This window comes from Brassica rapa, chromosome A10 (assembly GCF_000309985.2).
Source record: "Brassica rapa cultivar Chiifu-401-42 chromosome A10, CAAS_Brap_v3.01, whole genome shotgun sequence".
Lineage (NCBI taxonomy): Eukaryota > Viridiplantae > Streptophyta > Magnoliopsida > Brassicales > Brassicaceae > Brassica > Brassica rapa.
Genome location: NC_024804.2, coordinates 7,500,237 through 7,513,547, shown reverse-complemented (window position 1 = coordinate 7,513,547; position 13,311 = coordinate 7,500,237). Strand labels below are relative to the sequence as shown.

Here is a 13,311-nt window from a genome sequence, read left to right as displayed (position 1 = left end):
ACCGCAAATCATGAGCTTCATTGTCTCTATGAACCTTGCAAGATTAGAATCAAAATCTTGATTTTTTGGATGAATTTGAAGAGAGAGTGAAAGAAATGTACTGATTTGTGTGCATAACTAATGAGATAGGAAGAGTAAAAATCAAAATTTTGGTGCATTAAGAGATTCAAATTGGTTTTTCATGGTGGTTAGTGTATTGATGGCAATGACAATATTGTAAATATTTTGTGAAGATGAGAGTGATAAGGTAAAATCTCATTTTCGAAAAAAAAAAAAAAAATTAATGGCATTTTCGTGAATAACTCGAACTTTTAGGGTGAATAGGGAAAAAAGTTAAAAAAATATTGGATAATTTTTGTGTTTAACTTCAAATTTTATGTCATATTTGGAAAAAAAAAACCCTAAAATATATTCGGTTTTGCATTTAACTTTTTTGTGTTTTATTCGGGATTTTATAGCTGTTTTTCTTCTACATTTAATTATTTGGTTAAATTAAGTGTAATGCCTAGTATTTTTTATTTTATTTTCTTTCGACAATAAATAAACAAAATAGCAATTTTCTTTAATAGTTTTTTCCATTCACTAATTTTATTACGCAGATAGATCTTACATCGTATTTTTGAACACAATAAATGAAAAGAAACACATTGAAAAATTAAGAAGAGGGGGGGGGGGGATGAAAAACAGGAGAAAGATCATTCATTCATTTTATACACTAATTATCTTCCATCTCCTTGTCTTCTCGTTTGCGTTTTCTTCATCTGAACACAAAGTAAAGAAACACCATCAGCGAACACGTCGCAACAAAGATAGCACACATTCGCAGTAGACGAAACACCAGGTTGATCAGCCGCATCAGGACGGCCATCCATACGTACTGCACTACATAGATAAACCAGTAAGCAACAGCCAAAAAAAGAGCTAAGAAAAATAGAATTTTCCACATCTCTCTCTAAACTTTAATCCTAAGTTTTCTGTGCTCCACCCAGATAGATAGAAGCCATGGAAGCCATGGAAGCATATGCTTCCGGCCTTGAGAATGTAAAAAATTATCCAATTTTTTTCCACATCTCTCTCATATAATGCAAATATATATATATATATATATATATATATATATATATATATATATATATATATATATATATATATATATATATATATCTAAACCTTGAGTAGGTGACCAGTGTTTAATACTACTGATTTTCACTCAAAATAAGAACATGGCGTCTCCAAGTTTCCAAAGTGTTTTTAGCATCTGCTTTTATTTCCATACAATTTTCTATATAATTCAGTGATAGACTCACAGAGTATACTTTCCTTATTTAACTACTGAAGTCTGAACAAGTATGGCATGCATATCTCTATCCCTCTCCTTTTCGGTTCTACAGTTCGGTCCAGTTCTACATTATGTATTTGGTGTTGTGGACGAACAAACCCACCATATATATAAAATTTGGGAAAGGGCATTTACCTCCATCATTATGGCTAATGTACTACCGTCGCCCGCCCCCCAATATATATAATTGCATCCTAGAAAACTGTATCAGAAGGTTTTTTTTTTTTTAATTGTCGAACGGTCATTCTATTATTCAAGCTTGAGGTGGTCTGGGTAACCAGACCGAAATAGAATAACCAATGAAAATGTTAAGTTATAATATAATTCTACTTTAATAGTTCAAACTTGTAGTTAGTTATATTTTACTTAAAACAAAATTTGAATGGTTGTGTTCATTAAATTAGATCATTTAGAATACAGTAACTATTTTTATGTTATATATGTACGTGTTAAATTATATCATTCATTGATTCACATAATTTAACATTTTTATACTAACCAACCATATAAGTATAAGTAGTTGATGAAACAATTAGATTTATGTGTCTGGAACAATATTGTCGGATGATAAGTTCGTCTATATAGCTCTTGCATTAATATGATCAGAGGAATAGTGTAGAATAAGAGCTCCATCCTCTTGAGAGGAAACAATACCAAAGCCTAAGAGCATTTTGGTCTTTTGGAGCTACAATCGTCGGGTAGATAGACAAAAATAACCCTGGAGAGATGAAATGTGCAATAAAACAGAGCAGAATGCTACGTTATTTTCTCTATAAGCACAAAGACGTACTTGAGCCAGATCATTAATTAGAGCACTGATTCCACTTTAAAAGCAGCAGAATAAGATAAAAAAGATATATCCAACAGCTTTATTTATAACCAAACACCTGAACAATTGATTAATCTCTTGTTCACACCAAGTAGGTAATTCATTTGCCTAACCTCTTTCTTTTAATTATTGTTTACTCAGTTTAAACTAAACTTGGTACATATTTCAGAACAAGAGACAAATTTTACACTGATTCCTTGGTTGAAGCAACCAAAACATTCCGCAAAACTGATATATCTTTTTTTTTTGTTTTGGGTGTAACTAATATACGAGTTATTCTTGGGTTCACCAACCAATAAGATTTTTGTTATTTCATATTCGATTTTTTTTTTTTAAATAACACAAAATATTGTCATGTTATATTATGTTTTTAAAATAAAAAGGTAAAAAATAAATAACAAATAGTAGTATTTCCAAAAAAAAAGAATTATTTTCTAAACATATTTTAACCGTCCTCAGCAGAACACTAACCCCTAAACCCTAACCCTAATAGTGTTTTTAAGATTTAGTGTTTAGTGTTTTTGATTTAGAGTTTTTTTGAGCAGACGTATTCTTAATTTACTGTATCATGAACGGTTTCGAAAGTATTAATAAAAGGGACTAAGTTTCCAATGATTATTGAAAATTAGGCATGGGCACTTTATCCGCCCATAAAAACTGAACCGGAGACGACCCAAAAATACCTGATTCGAAATCAAACCAAAAATTTATAATTACCTAGTTAGGTCCAAAATTCTTATACCAAAAAGAACCTGAACCAAACCACAACCAAAAAGAACCGAACCAGAGAGACCTAGACCCAAAAAGAACCGACTCGAATAGATCCAACCCGATAAGAACTGACTTGAATAGACCCAACCTAAAAATATGAATATCCAACACTTTTATTTTGTTTTGGTTTTATAATTTATATTCTAGTTTATAATTTAGTTGAAATGTCTTTTTATTAAAAAATTCATTATTATTTTGTAACATTTTCAAGTAATATGAAACTTTAAATGTCAAATTTATAATTTAAAAATGTTTAATTTCAATTATTAATAGTTTATTTTTGTTTATTTTATAAAATTTAAAATACATATGACGGATTCGGGAAATTTTTTGACGGAATTTGGATATTCGGATATTTAAAATTCTAAATACTCGAACATGACTCGAACCCTCTACGGACCAAAAAATTACACATATTTTACATGTATTTTAATTATAGATTTAAACCGACTCGGACCCAAAAGAAACCGACCCAAAAGGAACCGCCCCAAACCCAAACCAAAGTTTTTTCAAGTACCTAATTGGCTCCAAATGTGTAGAACCCGAAGGATACGGACTCAAACCGACCTGAACTTGACCCGAACGCCTGAACCTATTGAAAACAAAAGCAAAGAAAAGACAGAAGCTGCTTAGTTGCAAAGTAAACTATTTCTTTTTTGAAAAAAAGGTTAAATTCGGGTCTATTAAAGACACATACCTAACCTCCGGGTGGGAGGTGCAACCCATGGATGGATTCTCTCCCGGGTATTCAAATGGGCCGTAAGCATGAGCCCATATCCGCGTGGCCAGAGTAGAGCTAATAATTTCGCACTAGAGGGGACTAGATCCCTGGCATTGACCAACATGGCAACTCCTCCTTTAGTGGAAACCACTAGGCCACCACAACGTGGTTAAGTAAACTATTTCTTCTTAACAAAAAATATCCCTTGTCTGAAAATGACAGCTTCTTTCTTGCGATGATGGTGTGTTTCGTCGAAATCTCAAAAGAAAATCAGGAGGATGCTGATATGCTGTTGACTCTGTGGTCGTCTCTACATACTTGGTGACTTTCTCAGTGTTCATAAGTTTGTGTGTTTTCCACGAAGATCACATACTTCAACTCTGAAGTGATCCTGGATAGATTGATCACGTCCCTGAATGTTCTCCAACGATTGTGATGATGAAATAAGCAGTGGATTGAGATGATACTTCTAAGAGTTGCGGAATTGGCTCTCAGACTATCGGATTTTGCTTCCTATGTAAGGATGAATCCGAAATACACTAGACAAGCTTTGATCAAACAAGATTCAGAGATAATTTTTATTAGAAAAGAGTTTGATGATTTTATTGAGGAATTTCGTCCATAATATATAGAGAAGAAGACTGTACATGCACAACTTCTTGGAAACACAACATAATTAATGAAAATAAGGACTAAAGTTCAAATTTAAGATAGACTTATGGATAATTCTTCATGGACAAAAATGGGACAAGAAATGGGCATGGTTTCATCAAGAGTCTCATGTGTAGTGTTGTGTCCAAGCCTCATTAAAAACCTTGTTTGGAAAACCTAGTGGGACAAAAGCAAACCAAGGAAAAGATTGCAGGTCACAACACCTCTCTTGATGAATGACCTAGGCGGCTTGAATCACAACCAGTGTGGTTGGATCAGGACACTCTAGACTGCCTTGGATAGTGTGTAGGAGTTGGTGAAGAGCTTGCTGAAACCTTGCTTGTTTAGAACGAGTCATCGGACCAAGTGGTATGTGTAAATCGTCAGAATGGCATCCACGGGGTTGCATCCATAGAATTGTATCCACTGGATTGCATCCCTTCTGTAGCATCCACCGAGTCGCATTCTTTGACTTCCTTAAGTTCTGGTACAAGCTGTTCTATCTCCTTAGTTGCATGATACCACTCAAATTACCCTAAGGAGTATTACTCTCATCAATAGAGGTTCAGATGTAGTACTTAGGGATCGAATCCACAAGGAGCTAGGGAACAATTAAATCTAGTGTTTATTAATTCTAAAGGTTGTAATGTTTTAAATAAAATAGTAATAGTAACTAACGAGTAAATGATAAATGTAACTTAGGTTGGAAATGATATTAGATGCAGGGCCACTATTCAGGTGTTGGAGATTATAATTCCTATAGATGCCTAACTGTTGCATGCATGATATATTAGAGCTCATTCGCTTAACTCAGTGATCAGCTGTCGCATGTACCACTGGTTAACAGACTAGATCTTGTGTCTCACCGGTTAGATGCAGACACAAGAGAGTGTCGATCGATAGTCTATTAAGACGTCGACCGATACACTTTTGCCAACATCGATCGACAGGTTCTAGCCAGGCCTATGCGCGAGTATGAAAATGCTCTACTAAGATCCTAAATTGGCGGTTAGCCCTCTCTAGCAATCCTAGTATGATAGATAGATGTCAGGATGGGATAACAAGGGTGCTTGAATATGCAATCCTATGATCATGTTCTAGTTAGCTAGGCTAAAACAAGCAATGAATACAAATCTATCAGGAATATCACGACAAGGCAGATCTATAGTTTGGGGCTAATCCCACAAACCTATCTGAACCCTGGATCTAATAGTTGAACTACTCAGACATAGCAAAGCAATTCATATCAATGGGTAAATAGAAACTCATAGAATAGATGATAAGAAATAGAAACAAGGAGTTCCAATCACAAGTGATCTTCTCTCCCAAATGAAACTTCTAACAAAACTAGGTCTAGAAAAGTAAAAGCTCTCTCTGCCGTCAAACACTTATGCAGTATATATTCTACTAGGTTAAGAACTCGTCAGGGCATTTTGGTAATTTGGCTTGGCCTTGGTTTTTAAGTCTGCTGAATCCAAAATGTCGCGTCTGGTGTCTCGACATCGATCGACGGTACATGTGTACATCGATCGATATTAATCTTCATCTGTCAAGGCATTTCCTGATATCGATCGTCAGCACTGATGCGCATCGATCGATTATTCTTCCTCTCGTCGACCTCTAAGTGGCCAGCTCGGGTGAAATGTTATTTATGCTCCAAAATGCTCCAAAGTCATAGCTTTACTCCAAAATGCACCTGAACCTGAAAACATACCTAGAAGAGTAGAAAACATAGATATATATATAGTAAAATAATAATATACCATGGATAAAAATGGGTCAAATCCAAGGTATATCAACTCCCCCAGACTTACCCTTTTGCTTGTCCTCAAGCAAAACATACAGGCAGTCTCTCTGAAAGAGGTTTGAAAATATTTGGGAACTTAAGATTTTAAGAACATAGAAATCTTTCCTCAACAATTTTGCAACCACATTTAAACAGTCCTAATCACAAAAGCACACTATGCAATATCCTAGCTTAGCAACCATTTCTAACATAACAGAACTCATCAATTCACGTCTGACATCCCCTCTACTGATTTCATTTCTTAGCATAAATATAAAGTGAATGCTTTACCTTGGGAGTATCGATCACATGATGCAAGGATTTTAGACAGGTATCTGGAGCTGCAGGTAAAAGTTAGTTCCTAGTTTATCTCTCTCTAAATTTCTCTCTTGAGTCAAAGTCTGCTTCCATTGCAGGATCAGTGACCAAGATTGGACATGCTTCCATGAATCAAAACTTAATGGTGGTTGCCACCAAGTTCTGTTCACTTCTTTTTGACCTATATCCAAGAGTTCTTTGCGAAAGCGAGCCTTGAAGATTACCGCTTCCAAGTCCCGTTTCGAACTCTTTTATTTGAGTCTTTATGAATCAAGCCTTAATGGTTTTAGCCACCAAGTCCTGTTCAGACTCATCCTAATTAAACAATAGATCTTTCTTATATATTTTTATTTATTTATTATTATTATTTATATATATATATATATTTTTTATATAACTAATCTAGGGTCGAAATCTAGAGAGAGAAAATGTGATAAATAATCTAAACCAGGCGTTACCTTCCAGACCTATCTGAAGAATCCGATCCCATGTATACCAAGCCCCAAGACAAGCGGTTATGTCAGGTTTAGTGTTGGAAATCTGCTTTGGTTACTTCATACGGTTCAAGGCAAGTGTGTAGTTGATAGGTTGATCTGCTTTAGCATCTTTAGTGCTATCTGCAATCAGTAAATCTAAAATGGTGCTAAAGATTGGTTAGATATTCATGTTTAAAACAATATAAGATTATAGTCCCTATTTTCGATAGCTAAGCATAATTTATTTGAAATTCCTTTTTACGTAAGAATAAAATAAATTATATCAGTAAATCTCCCCAGACTTAAATTACACTGTCCCAGTGTAACTCAGCCGGAGTTATGATGAAAAGTGTATGTTGTACGAAATGTAACAAGTAGGTAAGATACATCTGACCGGGTTAGATATCGATCGATGAGTAAGTGTTACATCGATCGTCGTGTGGTTGCCTATGTCGAACGATGTCGACGTCTTGTCGTCGGTCGATATTCAGGTCTTCCTACTTGGGTCTCCTAAATCTGAAAGAAATAAAACGAAAGAGATTAAATGCTAGCTAATAAAACCAAAGTAAAATACCTAATAGTGGGTTGCCTCCCACTCAGCTCTTGGTTATAGTCATTTAGCTTGACTGTGGTAGTGATTGGCTATTGGGTGGAGAGGCAGCTGCTTGTTGGAAAGCAAGCATCCACGTCATCTTTGCGCATTCTAGACCAAGATGCAATGAAACTTCTTGTGGCCTCATCATTTCTTGTCCATTTGTCATCCATCTTCCCAAGTACATTGGAAATGTTCTGTAGCCTTTCTTGAATGTTGTCAATGCTGACCTGGTGCCAGCCTATGTTGTCATAGGCGTATGCTGAAAGATCTGTCAGTTCCTTTTGCATTGACTCCACTGTCTTGTGTATCAGCTGCTCGCCGATTGTTGTAGACTCGGCGTCGATCGATGCGATTATGTGTTCGTTGGTCGATCTCAGTGAGTTGCCGTCGATTGATTTTGCCTTTGTCCTGTCGATCGATGCTGATATTTGATGTTGATGCGAGTTGCCTCTGAATGGCTTTGACTTCTTTCTGTAGCCATTCTGCGTGGTTTTCTAGTCCACTGATTTTGTTGTCGAATGGAAAGTAGATGTCATCGCAGCGTTTGTCAAGTCGTTCCTCCATGTTGTCTAGAGCAGTGTAGATCTTGGATGTGATCTTGTCAACTTCTGCTGCTGTGTAAGGAATCAACTCCACAGGTTTCCTGCCATCGATCCAGGGTCCTCTTAGCCTGTCGATCGATGTTGATTTTTCCTGCAAAAAACTTTGATTAGTAATGTTCTCAATATCCTTTTGGGCATCAAGTAATTGACTAGACAATTTGTTTAAATCTATCATGACTGGTGATATAAAACGGTCATGCATATCCTCGTAAGTCCTCAGCCTCTCATTCATTGCTGAGACTTTGGCGTCGAGCGATGTGAAGGTGCACATGTCGATCGATGTGGCTGGATGTTGGTCCTTCTTGCGAATGGTGTCCAGGTCTTGCTGTAGTAGCTCGATTTTGGTGCTTAGCCAGTCCACGTTGTTGTTGAGAGGGCAGTAAACGTCGTTTATCCTTGTGTCGATGTATGAGACTTCCCATTCATCCCTGTGTTGTGTTGAGCATCGCGGTTCTGCAAGGGTCTGAGCTGTAGGAAGACTGACGTCGATCAATTTTGCACATGGTGCGTCGATCGATGCTGAGGTCGTAGCTTCCTTCTCAAGTTGCTGACGTAAACTATCAATTTCTGTCCTCATTTCTGCCATACATCTGAAAAGCTCATTGTAGCCTCTATCCAAAGGCTGATGTGTTTCATCTACCAGTGTTTTGAGCTCCTCTCCCAGTTTCTCCTGAGCTCCACAAATACCAAACACCATTTCATCGATTTCTTCTTTGGTGTAGAGTTCTGGTGCCAGTCTTGTGAGTGTGAAGGAAGTGGCATGTTCTGGAAGACAGATGTGGCTCTCTTCAAAAAGAGATGCTCTTTCCAGTATTTTCCTGATGTTGTCCTTTGTGACAGGTATCATCTCACCAGCTGCGCTTCGTGCGTGTCCACGCTCATCTCTGTAGACTCCATATTCGTCCCTTTGTTCCCAAGCGAACTTTCTGGCTCCATACATGTCGAAAGCGCGGCTCCCACATTCATAGCGTCTGTCGATCGACGTCGGAGTATCCATATCGATCGACGTTGGTGTTACCCTGTCGATCGGTGTCTCCATGAAACCGTCGATCGATGCTTGCCCTTTTGGTTGGCGTGATAGATCTGGGTTGGTCTCTGTTGTGGTGACTCCTGCGTGGTTGTTGGGATCTGTTAGAATGACGTCTGGAGTGCCACGTTGCTGTGAGAAAAGGTTGTCGGGTCCATTGGCTACTTGAAGAATGTCTGCTATGTCCTCTCTGGACACTTGTAAAATCCTTCCATCCATTGCACGTGCGTTGCCATCTGGATCTCTGAAAATGCCAAATTCATCAGGTTTTAGAAAACCGTAATCAATGTTTACATAATTATTCTTTTTATAAATAGAGAGATTAGGGTTTAGAGTAGTATCGATCGATGTAGATACAGTTACATCGATCGATGGTAGAGTAATTTCTGCAGAACTTGTGTTCTTGAGATGATTGCTCTTCATGGATTTTTCTGTTGATGTAGAAGGAAGAGTGTTCATCTTATTTGCTTGTGTGTTTGCTCTGATGTGTGTAGGTGGTTTCGGAGGTGCAAAACGATATATATAGGTATCTGTAAACCTAGTTAGGGAGGGAATATTCTCCTGCTCCTGAATTTTCGCTGCGGCGCGAATATCGATCGATGTTCCTTTTAGTGTGTCGATCGATGTAAGCGGGTGTTTTGCTGGACGAGGGTGGGTATCGACCGATGTGGAGTGCACAGCGTCGAACGATGTTGGAAACGTGTTGGTGAAGTTGTGTATTTCAAGTCTTTCATCCTGCAAAGATATTTCTATTGCACGTTCTTTCCAGTAATCCTCATCGTATTCCTCGGTATGTTCCTCATAAGGTGAAGTAATTACAGTGTCAACTGCAAAACTTTCATGGAAACCACTGTCTTCCCAACTGCCTATGGAATAATCATCATGTCCTCTCCTGGTTGGAGGTTGGATGGCAAAATGTTGGTAGCAATGATTAGGTGAAGCAAAATGGTCAAGTGGTTGCATTACGTCGAGTGATGTGTTGTTGTGGTCATCGGTCACCATTGACACATTGGAATCGATCGATGGAAAGGTTGGGGTGTCGATCGATTCCAAGTACTCTGTTTCGTACTCCGATTCATACTCTGCTCCACAATGGCATGCGCCAATGAAGCCAAGTTCTTTCCCATAATCTACAGAATTAATTACCTTTCTCTTAGGTCGGATGGGATCGTAGTAGATGTTTGGGTCTATGAGCGTTAGACACAATTTGTTTTTGTTCATGTCACATACAGCTCCTACTGTAGCTAGGAAGGATCTTCCAAGCAGAAGTGAAGAGTTTCAGTTAAGCTCGATGTCTAAGACATGAAAATCTACAGGGACAAGGGCATTACCAATCAGTACCTCCAGATCTCTTATGATGCCTCCGGATCGTTTCTCTGAAAGATCCACGAAGGTGAAGGATTCTGTTGAGGGTTCGATGGTCAAACCAAGCTGGTCCGCCATGATTCTAGGGAGGATACTAACCGATGCTCCTGTGTCACACATTGAATGGGGAAATTCAACACCCTTGACTATGCATGGTATTGCAAACTTCCCAAGATCACTCTTCTTCGTCAATGTGATCATGTGTTTCATCTTTCCTCTGACTTGATGAAACATTCTCCTAATGTCCTCCTCAGTTACCTTTGTTTCTCTGAAGAACATCCACAACCGGTGTGTGAAGTAAGCTTCATCAAAAGGTTTGTCGATTGGGATTCTGAGGACTCGTTTAGTGAAACCATCCATATCCTTATCATTAGCTTCCCTCTTAAGGGTTTTAGGAATCTTCTCCTTCCTTTTCCTTAACCTTCTCCCTTCAGATTCTTGTTCTTCTTGAACAGGTTCTGTTGAACTATTTAAAGGGTTGGGTGTTGGTTCGGGTGGGTTTGCTAATGGTTTAGATGGTGGTCTGAGTGCATTGATGTAATCATTATCGATTGAGGGTAACCGCACTCGGTATGTCAGAGGTTCCTGTCGATCGATGGGAGGTGTGTTGTGACGATCGACGTCGGACTCACTCTGTCGATCGATGGTTGGTTAACCGATCGATCGATTTTTTCATAGAAAGGGGAGGGTGGGTGAGGATGCTTAGCTGCGAATTCTTCATGAGTTAGAATTCGAACCGCATTGCATTCAGTCGAATTGGCAGACGACGTCGATCGATGACTGGAGTAATCCGTCCATCGATCTTCATCATGGTCTGTCGATCGATGCGAGTTCATCGACATCGGTCGACACCATTGGGATCCGCCGAGACTCATGGAGCTTTCGATTTCGAAATCTCCTTCCTCAAGGTTTTCATTTCTCACCACTTGCCAGAATTCATCATCTATGATGGCATTTACGTGGTGTTTCCCTTTGTCGGCTCCTGCTTCTCTAGCAAAAGCTTCTTGCCTCTTAATAGTCTCGCCCGTCTGAATTACTTGGGTTTCAAGTTTTCTCACCTGAGTCCCTAAGGTCTCGATTTTGGTGTTCAGATTGTTGTAGGCAGAGTCTATCTTACCGTTGAAATCCACGGTGATTTGTTGTTGTCCCAACAGTACTCGATCAAGCATTTCTTCGATCTTGCTTTCCTGAGTTTGGGGTGGTGGATTTTGATAGTAAGAGTTCGAGTAGCTCTTGCTGTTGTTGAAGGGTTTTTGAAATTGTGAACTTTGGTTACTTCTTTGGCCATTTCCAAAGAAGTTTCTGTTTCCGCCCTGGTTTCCAAATTTTGGAATCCGGTACCTCCGATGTAGTTCACATCTTCTTCTCCTTCGTATCTGCTACTTCTCCTTCAGCTGAACAGACTTGCTTCCTAAGAAGTTCGTGCACCACATCTAACTTAGCTCTTACTTCGTCCATCTGTTCCTTCCCGATAGAGGCTACAGACTTCTTCCGTTCAGAGTCAGTGTTTTTGGTGCTGCTGCTGTTAGCAAGGTTTTCGATAAGTCTCACAGCTTCCAACGGATTCCGAGTAGTGAAGTTTCCTTCACTCGCCGTATCAAGAGCCATTTGATACTGTAAGGCGAGACCTCGGAAGAAAGTGCTTAGCAGCTGCACTTCATTAAATCCGTGGTGTGGACAGTCTCGCTGGAAAAACCTAAATCTAATCCACGCATCTTTGAAGGACTCTCCAGCCTTCTGCGAGAATGTGGAAATTTTGTTCCGAAGTTCTTCAGCGCGTGCCTCATCGAATAAGTTTCGTAAGAAAGGATTCTTGATGTCGCTCCAGGATGTTAAAGATTCTGTGGGTTGCTGCCTAAGCCAGTGCATCGCTTCTCCATTCAGCGTGTATCTGAAGAGCTTACACAGCAGGTAATCTTCGGGGACTCCTTCCATCCGAATGGCAGCGATTAGATCCTCAAACCGTTCCAAATGGTCCATAGGATGCTCGTGCGGTAACCCAGAGTAGGGTATCTGCGACACGAGAGTGTAGTATTGAGGCTTCATCTCGAAATTCTGCTTCTGGATCTCCGGAAGTCGAATCGCTGATCTGTTGGAATAGTACTCATCTGGGCGATTGTAGTCGGCCAGTGGTTTCGATCGAGCGTCCTCATCTACAGGTTGAGCAGCTCCTGTAGCATCAGCATCAGGGATTACAGTTCCCTGAGCATCTATTTTCTGACCATTTTTTACGACACGTTACGATCGATGTACGCGGTGTAGTATCGATCGTTGTCGAACGATGGGATCGATCGACGATGATGGTCTGGTGTCGGTCGACGGTTGGTTGTGCGTATCGATCGACGACGAAGTGGTTGCGTCGAGCGATGTGGAACGTTGACCTCTACGGATGGTGCGTTCCAAATGAGCAGGATCGTCTGAGAACAGCAAGTCTTTCTCCTTTTTGCTTCTGGTACCGCTGGGCATGCACCTGAAAAGACAAGAAAAAGAAAGATTATTAGAAAAGGGGGTAAAGAAAAGAATAAGAACTAATAAAACTAAATCTAATGGCGATCAAAGCTCCCCGGCAACGGCGCCAAATTTGATACCACTCAAATTACCCTAAGGAGTGTTACTCTCATCAAAAGAGGTTCAGATGTAGTACTTAGGGATCGAATCCACAAGGAGCTAGGGAACAATTAAATCTAGTGTTTATTAATTCTAAAGGTTTGTAATGTTTTAAATAAAATAGCAATAGTAACAACGAGTAAATGATAAATGTAACTTAGTTTGGAAATGATATTAGATGCAGGGCCACTATTCAGGTGTTGGAGATTATAATTCCTATAGAT

The 13,311-nt window shown here is 39.1% G+C and overlaps 1 non-coding gene across 1 annotated transcript; it reads left to right on the top strand.

Annotated features, from left to right (window-relative positions):
* Positions 1-12,143: 12,143 nt before the first annotated feature.
* On the top strand, positions 12,144-12,249 carry LOC117129415. Its single transcript, XR_004453064.1, has one exon. It is a non-coding gene; the product is annotated as a small nucleolar RNA R71 (small nucleolar RNA).
* Positions 12,250-13,311: the final 1,062 nt, after the last annotated feature.